This window comes from Typopeltis vanoorti, chromosome 11, assembly GCF_054136105.1.
Source record: "Typopeltis vanoorti isolate ZY-2024b chromosome 11, IOZ_Tvanoo_1.0, whole genome shotgun sequence".
Classification (NCBI taxonomy): Eukaryota; Metazoa; Arthropoda; class Arachnida; order Uropygi; family Thelyphonidae; genus Typopeltis; species Typopeltis vanoorti.
The window spans coordinates 19,745,759-19,768,362 of record NC_143559.1 but is presented as its reverse complement, the minus strand read 5'-3'; the positions used below and the strand labels follow the sequence as shown (position 1 = coordinate 19,768,362).

The 22,604-nt window shown below is 36.7% G+C and overlaps 1 protein-coding gene across 3 annotated transcripts in view; it reads right to left on the bottom strand.

Annotated features, from left to right (window-relative positions):
* LOC150101351 (methionine synthase-like) overlaps window positions 1–22,604 on the bottom strand; it is an 815,136-nt gene that overhangs the window by 237,441 nt on the left and 555,091 nt on the right. The gene's annotated exons all lie outside the window — the stretch shown is intronic.

The window sequence follows — 22,604 nt, the reverse complement described above, 5'->3', positions numbered from 1 at the left end:
CTTTGGATAGAGTGGAAATCAAGATGATGTTCTTGGAATGGAAGCTATTGCTGCCTGGACAATGCAGTCTGTTACATACCGTACTGCTTCAATGATAGGTGTTTGACTGACGGTATCAGCATTAAATTTTGCAAGATGGGAAAAAGTGTTCCAGTCAGCATGGTACATTTTACATATGGGAACATGGTTCCTGTGAAGACATACTGTAAAGAACAAGAAAGTGATTGCCCCATATATATTATTATTATTATTATTAAACAAGACCTCATGGAGTCAAAGACTCATCTAGGAGGTCCTTTTATCTCACACACATCTCATCATTCCGCGTCTTAAACACATTCAAACTTCTTGCAGACACCACACTCTCAGGCAAGGCATTCCAATCACTCACAACTCTGCACGAAAAAAACCTGCCTCTCACTCCGCCTCACACCCTCTTTATACAGTTTCCAGGGATGAACTCTGGTTCTCCCCTGATCTCCCACTATTCTCTATAGAACTTCTCCACTATTGATCCTATAAAAACCCCTTACCAACTTGTAGGTCTCTATCATATCTCCCCTCTTCCTTCTCTCCACTAGACTCTGCAAATTACATATTTTCAATCTTTCTTCATACTCAACATTCCAGAGGACACAAACTACCTTAGTCAGTCGCCTTCGGACCCTTTCCAACATCTCTTCATCCTTCTGAAAACCCAGTGACCAAATCTGGGCACAATAGTCCATGTGTGGCCTAATCAAAGCCTTATACAATGGAACAAAATCTCCCTACTTCTACACATCAGTGTCCTCCGCATCATTCCCAGAAATCTTTGTGTTGTCTTCACAATTTTGGCGATGTGTCCCCTAAATTTTAGATCCTTATCCACTATCACCCCCATATCTCTTATTTCCTCTACTTCCAACAATATATTCTCACCAAGCATAAATTCTGCATCCCATCTTTGTTTTCCAAATTTTAAAACCTTACACTTTGCAACATTGAACTCACATCCCCATTTGCTTGCCCAATCACTCAATTTATTCAAGTCTTCTTGCAAGGCCACAACATCTTCACTACTCTTTATGGTTCGTCCCAACTTTGCATCATCTGCAAACAACTGAATATCGCCATCCAAATCTTCGCCAATATCATTAATATACAAGTTAAATAGTAATGGCCCTAAAACAGATCCCTGAGGCACTCCACTAGTGACTTTCCTTTTCCTGGATATTGCACCCCCATACACAACTTGTTGATACCTATCAGATAGCCAGTCTCCAATCCAATGCACTAATCTAATATCCAACCCCATCTGCTCTAGTTTGACTGTCAACTTATCATGAGGTACTCTATCAAAAGCTTTTGCAAAATCCAAGTATATTACTGTGTATCCTTCTCCTCTGTCCAAGGAAGCAGTCACCTTATTGTAATAAGTAACTAGATTACTAAAACACGATCTCCCTTTAGCAAATCCATGCTGTCCATCAAAGATTATGCCATTGTTGTCAACCCAACTCTGGATCCTAGTTCTCACAAGCTTCTCCAACAACTTAACCACAACATCTGACACACAGATAGGCCTATAGTTTGATGCTTGAGTTCGATCACCTCCTTTATGAAGTGGCACAATCTTGCCCTCCTTCCACTCTTTAGGGACTGAGTGCAAGACTCGTATTAAAAAAATATGTCAAGGCAGGTGTCAACTCTCTGGCACATTCCTTCAGAATACGCAGTAATATATATTATCAAGTCCCACAGCCTTATTTACATCTAGTTTACTCAACTCCCCAAAACACCTCTTGCTCACTTACAGTCAGTCTCTCCTCCCCACCATCAACAGATCTTAATCTCTCCATGAAGTCACATTCACAAGATTGAAAGATCTTTATGAACTGCTCATTAAGTATCTCCACCACACATTCTGCAACAGCTGTCTTTATACCATTTCCTCCAATCAATGTCATCCTTCCATAATCATTCTTTCTTTTGCTGGCTACATATCGAAAGAACTCCCTAGGATTCTTTTTAGCTTCATTAGCTAACTGCTGTTCATACCTCTCTTTAGCTACTATCATCAACCAAGTCACCCTCCTTGCCTGGTCGTTGTAGACCTCATGAAATTGGTTACTTCCACTTCTCTTATGCTGCCTCCACAATGCCCTTTTTTCTCTGTATTGCATGCTTAATCTCTTTATTCATCCATCTCACACCTACCTTATTTAACCTTCTCACCCATGGTATACATTTAGACATTGCATCTACTAAATATTTTTTGAAAATCTCCCAAGCTGCATTGATCTCTTTTCCAGCTAACTCCTCATTCCATGTTACCCTTGCAAGCTGTCTCCTGAGCTCTTCATAATCACCCCCCTTGTAGTTCCACATATACCCTTTTTTCACATGGGTCCTTGCACTGCTGGCAACCACCCAAGTAATCACCTCATGGTCACTTTTACCAATTGGTGGATGATTTGATACCTCATTGATAATTACATCCTCCGATGAGATGACCAAATCCAAGACCCTTAATCCTCTTGTGCCCTCTGTTACATACCGTGTGAGGTAGTTATCCCTCAAAAACTCAAGAAACTCATTTTCTTTACTTCCAGTTGCTATCTCTTCATTCCAGTCTATATTGCCATAATTAAAATCACCCATAATGATCACCCTTTTCTTATTTGCTTGGCTTATTTGACTATACATTGAACTATCACCACCATCCACATTACCAGGTCTATAACAACATCCCACCAAGTATTTGATTCTATTCACCTCTATCTCACACCATACTGCCTCAAAACCACTGGCCCCATTTCCCTCTTGCATATTTACCTTGTATGGACATAACACTTTCTCTATCATCAATAGCACTCCCACTCCCTGTTTACCCCTTCTATCCTCACGAAACACATCATACCTTTCCATCTCTATTCCTGTCAGGATGTCATCCTCATCTAACCATGTCTCACTTATTCCGACAATCTCTGGGTGCACAGACGCAATTAGTGCAACCATTTCATCCACCTTGTTTCTTATACTTCTAGCATTGGTATACAAACACGATAACTCATTTCTGGATCTACAGCTAGTTCCACTGATACCACTCATTTGATGTGATCTCTCCATGCTGGACTGGGGCCATTTCCCTTTCTGCTTCTTCATTTTAGAACCCTTTGCAATTCCATCTGTCTCCTTTTGATCCCTGATCATCCCATTACTTTTCTGCCTACACATGCTCTCACCTCCTCTTGGAGCATCCACCTTTCTCACATTGTCTATCCCTGTCCACCCTGAGCCTCCCCGTTTCCCTGCTCCTCTTGCACACCCATTCTCTCATTTTCTATACTCATACCACTCACTTCCCCATTCATTTCCACTTCTTCAATCTCTCCTGTCTTACTCTCCTGCTCTTCCACATCACTCCCCTCTCGATCTGATTCATTCTCTCTATTCCCTTCTCCACTTTCCAGCAGCAGTCTCTCTCCAAGCAACTCACACCATAACCACTCAAATGCAGTCCATCGCTCCCATACAGCTCACTTAGTCCCTCAAACTCATTCCACACATTAACAAACTGTACTCCCATCTCCTCACACATTTCAGCCAGAATATCATTCATAATCCTTGCTCTCCGCCTCATTTCACCACAGTCATACCTAGGCAACATGCTTACTACCTTCCTGTCACACTATTCTCCTTTATCTTTCCAAGCAGTCTCCTGACATTCATTTTGACATGCTCTTTGTTCTCTCTCAAATCATTTGTACCAACTAATACAATTAACTCTTTTGCTCATTCCCGCCTCATATTCAATGCCTCAATCACTCTACTAATTTTACTGCCTGGAAAACATACCTTGTGCATTTTATCCTCTAGCACACCTTTAATAATTGAGTCGCCATACAACGCCACTCGCTCATCTTTTGTTAACTCTTTCATGCCATCATGATTTATTTTAATAGTTTTGACCTGAATTCTCTTAATTTCATTCCGCATCCATTTCATTTCTTGCCTCATCCAATCTAATTCACTTTCCGAACCTCGCGACACATTCTCTCTATCATTAAATCTTTCTAACTTTCTAACTCTCGACCCCCTCTTCTCACATTCCCTCTCATTCATCCTTCTTTGTTTCCGTACTTTCGGTCCAACATACGTCCAACTTTCACTATCATTCTTCTCACTTTCACTCTCATTTATCTTTCTTTGTTTCCGTACTTTCGGACTAACATGCGTCCAACTTTCGCTATCATTCTTCTCACTTTTACTGTCATTCATCTTTCTTTGTTTCAGTACTTTCGGTCCAACATGCGTCCATCTTTTGCCATCATTCATTTTTTTTTCGCTATCATTTATTCTTTCGATTTCTTTCACTTGCGATTTCTGCATCACGCCATTTTTACTTTCATTCGTTCTCTCAATTTCGTTTATTTCCGCCTCGCTTTCGTCCCTTTTAACATCCGTTACAGTTGTCAAATCGCTCTTTTTCTTTTTTCCTGATTTTTTAACATTTTTTCACCTGTCTTTCTCACCATCCTTCTCTTTCAAACATGCACTCGCAACAGAATTGGTACTAGCACTTTCTGTCATCAACCTCATATTCGCATTCATCAATTCCTCGTTCAGTTCACATTTCGCACACACCCTTCTTCCATCCACACTAAACATCCACAAATCATTTATGTAATCGAAGGAATACATATAACAGACCTCACACTTAACGAAACGACTGAAATCCAAATTAAAATCATGGAATGACAATGCCGCCGCCATTTTTTTTTTTTTCTGCAGGTTACTAGGTCTAATATTAACGATTTCGTATTTAGTTTAAGCAAGAAAAAAAAAACCACACTAATAATATCGGTAGCGTACAACGTTTACAGCCGCTTTTACTTAAACAATTACGCATGTATACTTAATTATTCCTAGTAAAACTTATCTGAATCAGGAGCTCTTCAAAACACGTCCGTAGCGCTTGACCCATTAGCACCCTCTCAATATGTTCTCTTCAATGTACCACATATGTTCTCTTCAATGTCCCACATATGTTCTCTTCAATGTCCCACATATGTTCTCTTCAATGTCCCACATGAGCAGTGGAAGAACAGGTTGTAAGATTGATTGCAGAATATGAGTGGGTAGGCATATGGAAGAAAGCATTGAGTCTATTATTCAAAAGAGAGGTCATTATTGTCAAAGATTCTTTCAATGATTCGAACTTGTCTATTTGTGTTGGCACAACTCCACAGAGTACTGTGACCATTAAAATCACCCATAAGGGAAGTTGCAAGATACAGTTATCAAGATTGATTTCATTTATTATTATTATTATTATCACCCCAAGACCCGATGGAGTCACAGACTTATCTGGGAGGTCCTATTATCATACAACAGCTCATCATACCGTACTCTAAACAAACTCAGATTCTCTGCAGACACCACACTCTCAGGCAAGGGATTCCAATCACTTACAACTCTGCACAAAAAAAACCTGCCTCTCACTCCCCAACTCACACCCTCTTTATAGAATTTCCAGGGATGACCTCTGGTTCTCCCCTGATCTCCCACTATTCTCTATAGAACTTCTCCGCTATTGATCCTATAAAAACCCCTTACCAACTTGTAGGTCTCTATCATATCTCCCCTCTTACTTCTCTCCACTAGACTCTGCAAATTACATATTTTCAATCTTTCCTCATACTCGACATTCCAGAGGACAGAAACTACCTTAGTCAGTCGCCTTTGGACCCTTTCCAACATCTCTTCATCCTTCTGAAAACCCGGTGACCAAATCTGGACACAATAGTCCATGTGTGGCCTAATCAAAGCCTTATACAACGGAACAAAATCTCCCTACTTCTACACGTCAGTGTCCTCCGCATCATTCCCAGAAGCCTTTGTGTTGTCTTCACAATTTTGGCGATGTGTCCACTAAATTTCAGATCCTTATCCACTATCATTCCCAGATTTATTATTTACTCCACCTTCGACAATATATCCTAAACAAGCAAAAATTCTGCATCCCAATTTTGTTTTCCAAATTTTAAAACTTTACATTTTGCAAAATTGAACTCGCATCCCCATTCCCAATCACTCAATTTATTAAAGTCTTCTTGCAAGGCCATAACATCTTCTCTACTCATCATGGTTCATCCCAACTTTGCATCATCTGCAAACAACTGAATATCGCCATCCAAATCTTCACCAATATCATTAATATACAAGCTAAACAGTAATGGCCCTAAAACAGACTCCTGAGGCACACCACTAGTGACTTTCCTTTTCCGAGATATCACTCCCCCATACACAACTTGTTGATACCTATCAGATAGCTAGTCTCCAATCCAATGCACCAATCTAATATCCACTCTAGTTTGACTATCAACTTATCATGCAGTAATCTATCAAAAGCCTTTGCGAAATTTAAGTATATTACTATGTATCCTTCTCCTCTGTCCAAGGAAGCAGTCATCTTATTGTAATAAGTAAGTAGATTACTAAAACATGACCTCCCTTTAGAAAATCCATGCTGTCCATCAAAGATGATACCATTGTTGTCAACCCAATTCTGGATCCTAGTTCTCACAAGCTTCTCCAACAATTTAACTACAACACCTAACACACAGATAGGCCTATACTTTGAGGCTTGAGTTCTATCACTTCCTTTATGAGTGGCACAATCTTGCCCTACTTCCACTCCTTAGGAATTTGACCAAGTGCAAGACTCGTATTAAAAAAAATGTCAAGGCCAGCATCAATTCCATGGCACATTCCTTCAAAATACATGGTGATATATCATCAAGTCCCACAGCCTGATTTACATGTAGTTTTCTCAACTCTCTATACACCTCTTGCTCACTTACAGTCAGTCTCTCCTCCCCCATCATCAACTGGTCTTAATCTCTCCATAAAGTCACATTCAGAAGATTGAAAGACCATTATGAACTGCTCATTAAGTATCTTTACCAGACCTTCTGCAACAGCTGTCTTTATACCATTTGCTCCGATCAAAGTCATCCTACCATAATCATTCTTTCTTTTGCTGGCTACATATCGAAAGAACTCCTTAGGATTCTTTTGGGCTTCATTAGCTAACTGCTGTTCATACCTCACTTTAGCTACCCTCACCAACCAAGTCACCCACCTTGCCTGGTCTTTATAGTCCTCATGGAATTAGTTATTTCCACTTCTCTTATGCTGCCTGCATAATTCCCTTTTTCTCTGTATCACATGCTTAATCTCTTTATTCATCCATTTCACACCTACTTTATTTAATCTTCTCATCCTTGGAATAAATTTAGACATTGCCAGTGGTGAGCTATGGAAATTTTAACAAAGGGCTCAAAGTCAAAGGGGTCGAGCAAAAAAAAAAAAAAAGGCCTAACTTAGCCTTTATAATACTTATATTGTGACTTTGTAGAGCTTCTGCCAGATATGATAATTCCTGTAGGATATCAATCATCAATCCTAGATCTTTTAAAAATTCCAAATTGAGAAGTCGGTATAAAAAGCCATTAAATTTATCGTTCGATGCAAAATGCTTGCATAACGCTGGGTAATTTCTCCACGCATCTAGAGCTGTTCATAAACTGCAAGCTGCTCATTGTGGTCCAAACACACGGCCGACCTTTTAAAATTTCGATGCCAAGTTCTTTTGCAATCATATTTAATTCTCATCGATTTTTTGGTAATTGATGATAAAAAGCATATAATTTATCCATAAATATTTCAAAATGATTTATTCCTTTAATGTTTTTTAACGAATCGTCTAATGCTAAGTGTAAACAATGAGCGCAATGCCAAATCACAACGTTGGGAAATTTTTGAAGAAGTTTGATTGCAACGCCTGATTTGTTTCCTAACATTACACTAGCTCCATCAGAACAAAATGCAATGAAATGATTCCTTAAACATTAATTCCTTAAACTTCCCGTTTCTTAACATTAATTCCCCGCGTGATTAGGCTCGAATGTTTCTAAGCGGTGCATTGAATTAGCGATATCAGACAACTCTTTTATCACTAAACAAAAGGTTTATTATTTCTCTAAACATGGGACATATCAAAATACTCAACTAAATTACTTACACACTAAAATTAGCTTAATACAAGTAGATGGGCTATGATTCGACAAAAGTTACTACGATCATGCCGCCACAAAATTTCATACAAAACATGAATTCACTTAACATGGACAAATTAGATTACCACACACTATTAGATTATTCAACTTCAAGTACACTAACAAAATCATTAACTACTCTAGCACATACCTATGACAATTCCGATTCTCTACACATCACACTAGGCATTCAAATTCCTCAGGCTACTTGATTACTCAGTTCACACTAATCAAACTCAATATTAACAAAACCATTTACTTCATTAACACACTACTATGTCATTAACTTTCCTTTTACAATATAGTAGGCACTCAAGATTCTTAGTACAATTAATTATTCACAAATTATCAACACTAGCTAGCTTACTTTTAACACTCTCTATCAAATTCTAAAGTCCTATTATAATTTCTCCCTAATCACTTTAACAGTTCCGTATTAAGACATAGTACCTATCACAAACAACTTCTAGTTAACATAAGACAAAATTCACAATACCTTTCTTTAGCTTCACTTGCGGTCTTTACCTTCTACTGAACGAACTTGCTTGCATAACTTCTTGCAATTCAGGGCTATATAAACATCTGCGCCGTCGGCTGTACTATCCGAAACGAGGACATCGATATTATCACAGCTTCCTATGACTCTATGGTATATTTCGCTTTCTACATAGGAATACGGGAATAGCTTTCCCACTCACCTTCGATTCCTTATTGTGGCATGAGGATATAAGCCATATCTCTCCACTCAGGAACACCGTGAAATCCACTAGAAAACCAAACTAAAACCACCGCGACTATCCAAACTTTTCTTCTCCTCTGGCAAAGGGCAAAAAGGCCTCAAGCCTCCCTGACTATCTAAACGTCTTCCCCAAAACCCAAAGGAGCCTACTCTTCGAAAAAAAAAAGTCTAGGGGGGGGGGGGTTACCAACCCTTTTATAGTTGCTTCCCTAACGGCGCCCTTTCTTACTTCTTTTTCCCGCCTCCTACTTGTTTTCCGTCTGTCTACCAATTGGGTAGCATTTTGCCACCATACGTCATTTTGATCGGCAACTCGTAACGAAGTTTCTATCCGGGTATGGGCCCTAAGCGATATTCCATTATTTCTCTTGTTAGCCTCTATCTTAACCCCCTTTTAAACCTTTTCTCAGAATTCTACTTAATGCTTAATCTGTAGCCTCTTACATAGCGTATTTCATGACTCATTCTTTTATACTCATGCACTTAACTCTTTCATTCTTAATCGCATTACTACATTAATTCTTAGTTAGCTACTTATTTAATACAAATTCCTTGTTTAGTCATAATACATCTTAATACATTCTTTTCTTTTGTTATCTTAACTAAACAATAGACCTTTACATTTTACTCAATTATACTGGATGCAAGAATATTTTATTAATTAAGTTATCCTTTTTATGCAGGGTTTTTTTTATTTATGTTATTTATTTTTCATGTTACACCATGATAACTGAGAATACTATATTCTCAAGATATCAGGTGTAACAATATGTATGTATGTATATATGTATGTATGGATATATATATATATATATATATACATGTATGGATGGATATATATATATATATATATATATATATATATATGTATGGATATATATATATATACATGTATGTATGGATATATACAGGGTGTTCGGGATAAATTTGACAGTTTCGTAAGGAAAAAGAAAATCTTCTTTGTATCTATTAAATTTAATGAATTGACAAAAAAACATTACAGGCAGAGTTAATTACAATACTATCAACAAGATTTACTCAAAATAACCACCATTAGCATCGATCACAGCTTCAATTCTGCTTCGGAACCTCGAACAAGCTGATGCTACAGTCTCCCTGGGAAGGGCCGCAAAAACTGTTTTAATTTTATCCATTAACTGGGCTTTTGTATTACTGGAAGTGCGATTGGTGTCTTTTTCAACTGCGCCCCATACAAAATAATCCATGGGGTTAAGGTCTGGGGAGTTTGGAGGCCAAACATTTGGACTGGTGAAGTCGTAGAAATTTTCAGACAACCATTTTTGACTTTTCCCAGAGGTGTGGCAAGGGGCCGAATCCTGCTGCCATACATACGGCCTACCATTGGCTACCCTTGTTATCCAGGGCTTGACTACAGTTAGCAACTCCACGAACAAAGCCCGAATTCCAATGCCAGGGTTCTTCAACACCTGTTCCTGCAGATTTGCGAGGAATTCTGCTGTACGAACGCAATCAGATCGTCTGCTAGGGATCTTTCTTCTTGCTACATCCTCGTAGTCACCATTGCAAGTCTCTAGTTCATGCCTGATTGTTTTTACTGTATTCAGGGAGCATTGGGCAGCAGTCGTAATATCCTTATTTTGATGGCGGGCACGAATCATCATGATACAAGTTATTCTCTTCCATGATTCAGGTGGGTTCCAGCTATCCATCCTTTCTGACATCTTGTATATGAATGAAGAAGGGTCCAAACTTTTAAATGAAGAGAAGTGTGTGTTAATACATGTAACTTACGGAAAAATATAATTAATTATAAATATGTCAAATTTATCCCGAACACCCTGTATATTACCATAATTAAAACCGCCCATAACGATCACGCTTTTCTTATTTGCTTGGCTAATTTGATTATATATTTCATGATCCCTACCATAGGCATTACCTGATCTATAACAACATCCAACCAAGTATTTCATCACATTCACCTCTATCTCACACCATACTGCCTCAAAACCACTGGCATTATTTCCCTCTTGCATCTCTACTTTGTATGGACATAACTCTTTCTCTATCCTCAAAAGCACTCACCCCTCACTTTTTACCCCTTCTATCCTCACGAAATACATCATATCCTTCCATCTCTATTCTTATCAGGATGTCTTCCTCATCTAACCATGTCTCACTTATTCCAACTATTTTTGGGTGAACAGACTCAATTATTGCAACCATTTCATCTGCTTTTTAATTCAGCATTCGATGGTAAATAAACTGAACATAGTGAAATAAGAAATCCAATGGATAGGCGAATCAGTACTGCTTTCGGAGTAATATTAAGTTGGACATGATAGAAAGGAGTATGATTGCCCATTGGAGTAGCTATTCTCCATGTACAGGACCACCTCCAGTTCTGTCCTTGTGTACAACAGTGAAATTGCTTAAGGTAGGGTCCTCATTGTGTCTTAAATATGTTTCCTTTATACAGAAAGGTTTGTTTTTCTGCAACAAACTTGATATCATCGATCGATATTCTGGCAAAACTTATGGCAGTTCTATTGTAAAAATTTTCCTATTGTTTTGGTTTTATAGACTTATCTAGTTTTGATGAGGTTTAGTGCTTTCCTTTGTCAGGTTTATATTTATCAAATGTTTTTAAGAAGTATGATGGCCAGTATCAATCGCTTTCTTTGGTAAAATATTCAATATATCTGATGAGTCAGGGTCAGTTGGCAAGTTTAATTTATTTTCATGTCTGGTGGCTTATCTTTAAGTGATATCTTTGCAATAATTGTTCTGACAAGTGGATTCTCATTGAATGGAACCATCTTTGGAATTGTCTCTTGAGTAGGCCCATAGGTCATGCATTGATGCGTCCAACAGAGAAGCACTCAAGATCATAAAGTTCAGGTAAGGTGAAATTATCAGATGGTAGAAAAGACATAAGAGTTTGAGTTGCTGTTGACATTTTCTTAATTGTTACCTTCTTAGCATATGAGGATCTCAGAGCAGGTGTGGAGGTAGCTACCTTTCTTTTTGCATCCTAATATGATATATTTTGTTCTCTTTTAATTTTTTTTACATTTCTTTTTCATCTTTCCACTTCTGGCATGCAAGAGAGTAAGCTGCACAATCTCCCTCACAATTCCACATATTTAGCTTTTTTTGCAGAACAAAAAGATTTGTTACCATGCTCTTTACTACCAACATCGGGTACATGAGATAGAGCCATGAAAGCCATGCCCATATTTCTGACATTTAAACCATCTTAGTGGATTAGGGATGTATGGACTAACTGTACAGTCGAGATACCTGCTTTTACATGTGTATTTTGTGGATGTAAAAGTAAAGATGATGTGTGTTCCTGATTGAAACCAGGTCACCAACCCTACGTATCAGGATACGCCTCACACCTTTCATGCCCTGCTCTTTAAGCTCTGAACATATCTCCTCATCAGAAACATTAAGGAAATCCCATTCTGATATCACTCCTCTACAAGAATTGTGTGTTTGATCCCAGTAGTTTCCTGGAATGTTGTTGACACGATGTTTGAAACAAGGATATCACCAGAATGTAATTTCTTAACAGTTTTGGGATATCCTGCAAGTTCTCCTAAATGCCTCTGAATAAAGAAAAGTGATATTTTCCTTGTTGACTGATGCATGGATGATCAAAAACACTGGTACATTTATACTAGTATCATATATCTTTTGTTTCTTACTTCTGTTGCTATACACTTTACCTACAGTATCAGTACTTGGTTGGAACTTCTTTTAGGGCCCCTCAAACATTTGAGGATGAAGAATTCATGCTTTTTGGACTGGCACCAGAGCTCCCCACCCACTCACCACAGAGCCACACATAGACAGCTATTGACTGACAAGCAATGACTGCACTTGGGAGTGGAAAATGACAGGGCTACCCCCAGACACTATACCAGCACAACAGCAAGCCTTGGATCCCGACCATGGGATGAGAGACTTACTGCAACACCTTTGATCCTTGCAAGCAAGCCCACTAGCTGACTTTTCTTGGCTGGGTCATCCAGGACTGCTTGTTTTGCTGAAGCAAAGGCCAAAGTATTGCAAGTCTAACAGGATCTTTCTTTCTGGATGTCCAAGCAGTTGCCAATGTATGATTAACAAAAGAATCATCATTATCATCACCAAAAGAATCATTATTTTCTAGTGCATACCATCAGTCAGTTTACCACATATTATGTCAGTTTAACATGATTTGTTGTTTCTGATCAAGAATTTTTTCCAAATTTTGATCTGTTTGATTATACAACACTGAAATTTATTTGCCTTTCTGGTAAAAGTAGGTGATCTCAATATACCTATAGATACTGAATTTTTTAAAAAAAATCAATATTATTCCATCACCCAAGTCTGTTTCAGAAAACTTGTTTTACAGAAAGCAGTTGGAACACTAAGTCAATTCAAAGTTGCCAGTTATTATGAACTGAAGATGCACAAAAATTACAACATAACATATCATATCCTGCTTTCTCTGTCCTATGGAATATCTTAGCTATTATCTTACCATTGGATGATGCACTTCAAATGAAAAGAAAAGCAGGCAGATCTATGACTAACCTTCCTCAGTGACACTTCTGATTCTGAGCGAATGTAATTTATCATTTATTTTAACTGGTGTTGTGCATTTAAAGTGACTTTGTGTAGTGCATTCTGATGTAGGGTGCTCAATGGTTGTTGCACAAATAGCAGAATGCATAATTTTGATTGCTGTCTGAAGTTGCATTTGCATGATTTCTCACAGTATGAATAGTGCAGATGCAAGATGACATTAAAATCTGTAAAGGAAGCATTCATTCCTCTGATCAAGAAAGTATATGTTGCATTTTCTACTATGTGAAGTGAGAAATTCAAATCAGACCAGATTTTGGTTTTCATAGAATGTATTTGTGAATGTGTGGCATTTAAGAGGATGATTATAAAAGATGTATTATAATCCATAGAATTTGCAATCACAGTGGTATGGAGGTATATGAAAGAATGAAAGTGATTGCTTCTTCGGTTTAACAAGCACCTCCTGATTTTTTGTAAAATCAGGAGATCTGAAATAAACTTGCCATCATAAGCCATGAGACCATTACCTGATCACCTTGTGCTGCTGGTTCTTAAACCACCTGAGACATAGACAACTGTACTAGTGGACCTTAAAGTGCATCATCATGTCCTCGAAAATTGAATCCAGAATTTCAAATGCCAGTCATTCAAGAACCTCATTTTATAACCCAGGCAGAGCAGAAAATTGGAAAATCTCCTTGAAAGAATCCTGTTTCAAAAAAAAAACATCAGAAAAATTTAGAATTATTTTTTGTGAGCAGTGAGCCATGGAGAGCCTGCATTTTGCAACTATGATAATGAATTAAAGGAAGAATTTGAGGGAAAACATGATACCAATGAATAATACTTATGTAGCATGATAAATATGGTATTCATGATAAAATTCCTAATGGCTTCACAACATGATAATACTTTTAACAGGCTTTCAGCCAGGCTTCATGAAATATTGTAGGTTAAAAAAGGGCTAGTTTGGGAGGTTTAGTAAAGTGTAAAAACATGTTTCACATTTGCCCATTGTGAAGCCTGTAAAATTTTCTATCCACCTATCCACATTAACATCTGTTTGACAAAATAATTATTTAAGAATAGAAATTAAATAAGAAAAGTAACTGTTTCCAGTCTTTTTATATGGCAGGTTTGCAAGCAGGGTGAGCTTAACACGGTAAGCAAGTGTTGCATCACATTGGGGCACCTTCGTCAAAGGATGCCAAAGTGAGTAGAAAAATAAAATAAAAACAGGTTTTAATATTAGCATTTATTAAATGTGGATGTTCACTAAATATATTGTAATAAATACTGCAACTTTCAATACCATCTAGCAAAACCTTCAAGTTGTTTTTCACTATGTGTGGTACAGAGCTTGTAGAAGCACTAAATGAGCCAGTCACTCGTCCAGGGCATCTTACACTACCAACTTTCTTTTTTACATGCAGTGCGCACTTGTCAGTTAGAACGTGAGGCATGCACATGTAACTGGATTAACCTCGATTACAAAGTGACATTTGGGCATATTTTGTGGAACAGACCTCACATGTTGTTTGTAAATAAATCACTGCACTGTTGATTGCTAAACACACAGTGAAACAGTAAATGCATAGTTAATTCACACTGAGGTAAGTAGATTCAAAATTTAACCTAAGCTTTTAAAAATCAGCAAAAAATTTATGCATTTCATTAAGTGTTTCTTTTTAATTTTTTATTTACATTTATTTTTTAAGTCTTACCGAATTTTTTTTCAATAGATTTTTTACTTCAGAATAAATTTTGAAAACATAATAGAGATGAAAAATATTATCCGAAGCTGCAAATAAAAAAAGAAAAGCAACAAAAGAACTTGAAAATGAGAAACAGGAAGGACAGCTAACTAAATTTCTCAAAATGTCTGAAGGTTTATTCACATACCTCTTAGATAAATTAAAAGATTTAAATTCAGATATATAAAAAATTTGCAGAGACAAGGATACATAATGGGGCAAACATGAGAGGAAAACACAGTGGCATTCAGAGACACTTATTGAATATTAACCCTCGACCACTGCTTGTCCCATGCGCAACACATGCATTAAATTTGGCAATCTCTGATGCTGCTTAAATCAATACTGAAACAGTGATTTCTTTTAGCACTATACAGGAAATTTATAATTTCTTTAGTGCTTTGACTAAACAATGGGATGTACTGAAAAAATACACCAAAATTGCGCTTAAAACTTTATCTGATACTAGATGGGAAGCAAGAATTGACGCTCTTTGTTCACTTAGATATAATATTGGAGAAGTATTATTCTTTTGTGGAAATTTATGATAATATTCAAACTGATGACAATAATACAAAATATGAAGCAAAAACATTCGTTTTGAAAATTAAAGAAATATGGATTTTTGTGTTCACTTATAATCTGGTATGAATTTTGTGCAGGATCAATGGTGAGTAAAATGGCCTGGTCGGTTGATTGGTTAACATATGCACTCTCCAGCGAAAAGGCGCAGGTTAGAATCCTGTCATGGGCATGGATGTTTGTAATTGTCTGTGAAAATACTAGTGGTGGTGGTGGCCAATAGATGGTACTGTGTGGATGTTGATGGTAGTTGGTGGATTGAGTGGTGGAGACAGAGAGTTGAGGAGTGGGTGCCCTCCCTCAATGAGTCTTTGGACTCCTTGGAGGACACCTACACGGTGTCCTCCTAAAAAAAATCCAAACACAACTTTAAGTGGATCTATAAACACTTTAAATAATGTAAGTGATTTTACTGAAGAATTTATAATAATAATAATAAGCTAACACTTTTATTTCCTTATAGGGAGTAGGTGAGGCTTTTAAACCCTATCCAGCTTTTTGGAGACTGAAGGGGGCAGTTCAATCTCCACTGGCAACCAGTCAAAGATAGTCAGCCCATGTCTATCACTAATTACTGAAGAATTTAGATCAGATGAAAATTTTAATGTTATACTTGAATCGGCAAAAGAGCTAGCATCAGATTTAGAAATTTCTCCTGAGTTCAATAGTTTTTATCCGGTTTCAAGGAAATTTCTAATATGGATGAGGATACTTGAAGAAAATACTGATGATTTACAAGTTGCACTCACTGATGGTGAAGGAAAGGATATTTGTGCCACCGAATTACATAATGAAATACAAATTCTAAAGGACATCGCACAGGAGAGTTACAGCTTAGACCCACTGAAAATATTGCAATATATATATATATATATATATATATATATTGCAATATTTTCAGTGGGTCTAAGCTGTAACTCTCTGGGTAGTGGCTCCTTGCCTTTAATGCATAGCATCATACATCTCCCCAAGGAGATGTGCTTTGCATTAAGGATAAATATTAAGAATAGTGATCAGAGCTTATTCCACCTTCACCACGAGTTGCCTAAGACTTGCACTACTTGCAGGTGCAAACTTGACTTACTTGTCTGTTTGCTTACTTGGGAAATGGATTAAAACCAGGTTAAAAACAGCTTGGTATATTTAACATATATTATACCCAAGGTAAAAAACTTTCCACGTCTATCTCTCATCCTGAGATTTTTATTTAATAAGGTCAAAGCAACTTATGGTAACTTGTTTTACTAAAATACTTATAAGCTCTGTATTACTTAACCTTGGTTAAGTAATACAGAGTCTGGTTTAGGTCTGGCTCTAACTGATGAGACCTCAATAAAAGTCAAAACCGGTCTGGGTAGTGGCCCCCTTGCCTTTAATGCACAGCATCATACATCTCCTCAAGGAGATGTGCTTTGCATTAAGGGTAAATATTAAGAATAGTGATCAGAGCTTATTCCACCTTTACCACGAGTTGCCTAAGACTTGCACTACTTTGCGGGTCACCCAGACTTGCACCACTTGCAGGCGCAAACTTGACTTACTTGTCTGTTTGCTTACTTGGGAAATGGATTAAAACCAGGTTTAAAATAGCTTGGTATCTTTAACATATATATATATATAGACACACACACACACACACACATATATGCAAATCAATTTCACTTCGAATATTTTTGACACTTCTAGTTTAAGTAGGAAGTGGCGAACAATCGTTTTTAAGAATGAAACTAATTAAAATATATCTAAGATCTAGTATTTCACTGGAAAGACTGGTTGGACTGTCAACGATCACAATAGAAGGTGATATCTGCAAGAAACTAGAAACAAGTGAAATTTTGGATGAATTGCTTCCATAAAATCAAGCAAAGTAAACTTTTAAATCATTTAATTTTTTTCATACATTGCTTTTTCCATTAAAAATTAAATTATTCTTATCATTGTGTAATTTTTCTAGTTTGTACATCTCTAGTTATAATAGCTCATAGCCAGTAATCAGCAACTTATGTATCTCTAATTCTAGTCTATGTGCATTTTTGTATGTTTTGCAATTTTTGCTGTGTACAATTTTACATAAAAATATATTTGAGTTCCTAATCTTTAAATTTTAACTATATTTGAAAAAAGTAAGGGGCGTTTAACTTAAATTTGCATCGGGGAACTAGGACCCCTAAAGCCAGCACTGTTTTCAAGAAAAGCTAATGCAACATAAAGAAGGTACTGTCTAGCTATAGATTTGAATTCAATGACATCTTAAATGATACCGAAAAGCCACATAAGAGCATTTTCAAGCTTAGATAGAAGCTGTTTCCAACAATTTCTTAGGTTACTTAAAAATGACAATTAGAGATCATGTAAAAGGCATGCTACAGGCATATGAAGCAAAGGGATGCAATGTTATTAAAGTTCACTGTCTGCATTACCTTTGGATTTTTGGATTTCTTTCCTCCAAATTGTGTTGCCTGTGTTTTGTTGGTTCTTCATCAGAGAAAGAATTGATGACAGGTATACAAAAAAGACTTAAAACTGTAAGTAAATCTGCATATATTATAGATTCATATAAAAGCAATTAGTACATCAACAAGTAACCATTAATTCCTAAAAAACTGGATAGGATAATTTTAAGCTCCTATTCAAATTCTGCATATTGAAAATAATCAGTATCACATTTACCTCCCCTTCTTCAGTTTGGTGTGCAATGCTATTTGTTAGGTCTCCGAGTTGGTAGGCTCTGACTTTTCATTTTCAATAGAAATTTTTGCTAGCCTGGTTGAGTGAGTGGTTAGTGTTTACTCTTCAAGCAACAGCTGCATGTTTGAATCCTGCTATGGGCATGGATATTTGTGATTCTCTTTAGGTAGAAGATAAATTTCATCTCCCAGTTTTGAAGTATGAGACTACTGCCCTGATTACCAAAGGTAAGCAGGGCAGTAGTCTCATACTTCAAAAAGGTTCCACATCTAGTCTCTAGGGCAGGATTTCTAGCACAGGTAAAAAACTAAATAAAAAATGAAAATTTTTAAAAAAAAATCAATAAAAAACAAAAAATCTTTACCCAATCCATGGTGCTAATGTATTATAGGCTTACAATCTTTTGTAGGTGGAAGTCACATGATAAAAAAAAAAATCGTAACTGCATCAACCCAAACTATTTGCAAAAAAAATATTCTGTTTAAGACACCATCTTATATTACCTCTGCATACACATTCTTGAATATTTATAATGTTAATTTTAATACCATTCTGATCTGATCATCTTGCCGGCTTGGTTAGCTGAGTGGTTAGCATACGTGGTCTCTAGCTATCCTGCCATGGACATGAATGTTTCTTTATTTAAATTAAGGGGATATGAAATCCCACATTCTTTCAAAGCTGAATAAGAAACTCAAAGATAGAAATCTGATCTAAGAGTTTCATGCCGAATATAGAAACTATATAAAGTTCAGCAAGTCCAAGCATAAGCCAACACCTGGTAGTGCAATGCCAGGGCAACTTGTTGCAAAGGTGGAGCAGGTTCTGATCAATATTCTTGGTATTTACACATAATGTAAAACAACAGCTCCTAGGAGATGTATCACTGTTCTACATTATGAGAGAAGGTCACTACCCAGACCGGTTTCGACCTTTTTTGAGATCTCATCAGTGAGTAGGTAGACCGGAATAATACCAAGATGGTAGTGAACAGAAACTTACATATACTCTGCTATACGAATTGCCAAGAAGGTGTACCAATAAATTATTTAAAATAAATTTATTAATTTATTTATAAAATTTTTTTATTTAAATAATTTTTATGTCACCGAATTGAAGCCCTCTTGTCTCTTCATTTTAAATAATTTAGTGGTACACCTTCTGGGCAATTCGTATAGCAGAGTATATGTAAGTTTCTGTTCACTACCATCTTGGTATTACTCAGGTCTACCTACTCACTGATGAAACCTCAAAAAAGGTCGAAACCAGTCTGGGTAGTGACCTTCTCTCATAATGTAGAACAGTAATACATCTCCTAGGAGCTGTTGTTTTACATTTTGGGTAAATACCAAAAATGGTGATTGGATCTTGCTCCACCTTTGCAACAGATGTTGGCTTACGCTTGGACTCGCCGAACTTTATATAGTTTCTGTATTTGGCATGAAACTCTTAGATCAGATTTCTAGCTTTGAGTTTCTTATTCGGTTTTGAAATAATGTGGGATTTCATATCCACTTAATTTAAAAAATTTTTATGTTGCCGAATTGAAGCCTCTTGGCTCTTTATTTTAAACAATGAATGTTTCTGATTGTCTTTAAGTGGGAGATGAATTTTATTGCCCACTGCAAGACCATTGCCACACTCACAATAAATAAAAAATACCAAAAAAAAAAATTAATAAAAAAATAACAAAATCCCTATCCCATCCATGGTATGAATATTACTACAGATTTACAGACAAACCATTCATTTATACACCAAATCCATATATCAAAACTAGTTCGAACATGTAAGCAGCATCTTGTATGCTGCTTGGATTTATCACTATTGTTATACAAGAACCTTCATTAAGTCCAAAAATTCATCCAAGGAATGCTGACACAAACCATTATTCATAATACATTATTGTATTGCTTAATTATTATTATTATTATTATTATCCAGGCCTCCATGGAGTCAAAAGACTCATCGTGGGAGGTCCCTCCTAGGAAACACAAAGTCTATTGTATCACTCCTTAAACTCATTGACCATTCTCGCTCTCACCACTCCATCAGGCAATGCATTCCATGTTTCAACCACCCTCCATGCAAAGAAACCACTCCTCACCCTCTTGCTGGTTTTTCTTTCGTAACTTCCAGGGATGGCCCCTTGTCATCACTCCTTCCCGCTGTTCAACCAAGCGAAAGAACTCCCCAGTGTCAACCCTGTAACCACCTTTCAACAGTTTAAAAGTCTCAATCATATCACATCTCCTTCTTCTATCCACCAAACTCTGCAGTCCACATTCCCTCAGCCGATCCTCATAACTAACATTACACAGTCCTGAAACCATCTTTGTTATCCGCCTTTGTACTCTTTCCACAGTTAATTTATTCTCTTCAAATCCTGGGGACCAAATCAATCTGAGAAAAATAGTCTAAGTGTGGTCTGATCAGAGTCTTATACAATAGAATGATAACCCTTTTATCTCTGCAGGTTAGTGTCCTTCTCATTATTGCATTAAATGAGTTTATACTAAACTCATTTAATGAGTTTATTATAATTAATAAACTCATTAAAAAATTAATGAGTTTATTAATTTACATTAATAAACTCATTCAATGAAAAAACACCCATGACCATCTCTGGCAACCCATTTCAGATTCATTCAAATAAGAGGAAGAGAGGGTGTATGATTGAGACATTTAAGTTGGCAAGGGGTCGTTACCCAGTGGTTAAATTCAGCCAGGGCTCTCCGGGGCCCAGCCCAGGAACTTTTTTATGCACCGGACCCAGAACATTTTTCTGTTATGTGACTTTTCTCCCTTTACAATAATTAAGCCTAATGTGAAACAGACAGCAATGGCAGGTTATTAAAATGTGCATATGATTGGTGCAGTATTATCAAAAGATCGCACGTCCAAAAGATGAAAGTATAGCCGACAATTGAGCTGAAATGCTAACTCTCTTTAACCAAATTCCAATAATATGTGAAACTGCCATAACAACATTCATTATATATATATTTCTTAGTTTTAAAATAAAGAGCCAACGTTTACAAATTTTAACACGTTCAGTTGAATTTTATTGCTGCTTTGGGGCAGTTGAACTCACACACATCTAATTAATAATAATAGTTTTTAGTTAGATACTGTGTTTGCTGGTGCAACATATGGTTTTGCTTCAGTCTATACAGCATAGTTTCTGTATGATGAGGGGACATGTGATTCATTAATTAGTTTATCCCAGTTGTCTCTAATCGCACTATTTGTTGAGAAGTATATTACACAGACTGCTGATACCTTATTCACTGACATAATAAAAGTACTCGTTTATCTTGCCTCTGCAGTATAGTGGCTGTTGGGGAGAGCATGTTGTTTACTGCTGCAAGCGAGTTATTATTGCCTGACATGAATGTATTTAAGCTTTTTATCATGTGTGAGGTATGCGAAACTTTCTTTTTTTCAAAAAGTAAAATCAGGGGTGCAAGTTATATTCGAGTAAGTATGGTATTTCAACATTGGTACCTTCTTTAAACAGAAAAATAGCTCGGATAACAGTGATAATACAAAACGAGTTTGTAATGACAGTTTGTAATATCCAGTTTGTGTGTAGTTTCTGAAGAGAAAGAGGTCTGTAATGAATCCACAGAAACACAGAATTCCCATCAGTTGCAATGCAATAACATTAATATGCTGAACAAAAGGAAAGATTTGCTGACTTGCTGGACACTCGACCAGTGGATGTGGATCACATTCAAAGGTAAATACAATTTGGTTATTTTGTAGGAACATTTTTCTGTTTTGTGACTTTTTCTTCCTTTATGGTAATTATGCCATAATAATGAGAGAAAACAAGAAGAGAGAAAGAATGGAAGTCTGAGAATGCAAACCAGAGAATTTTGTTGTAGGAAATTTTTTTGAAAACTTGATAGTCAGAAGTGTCTTAACAGAGGATTCTGACAAGTGGATCTCAACAAGGTGATTCCTTTGACTGGAAAAGTTAAATAATAATAAAAAAAATCTGAAAAGTAATAAAGAGATCTGTTTTAACATTCAAAGAAACACTGTATGGAAAGCTTCCATTTCTGTCCCAAGGACACTCATGATATCTATTAATTTCTCAGAACAAGTGATGGAATTAGAAAAAGCTGAAACTGTAAGTGGCTTTAATCAAGAGGTTCCAATTCA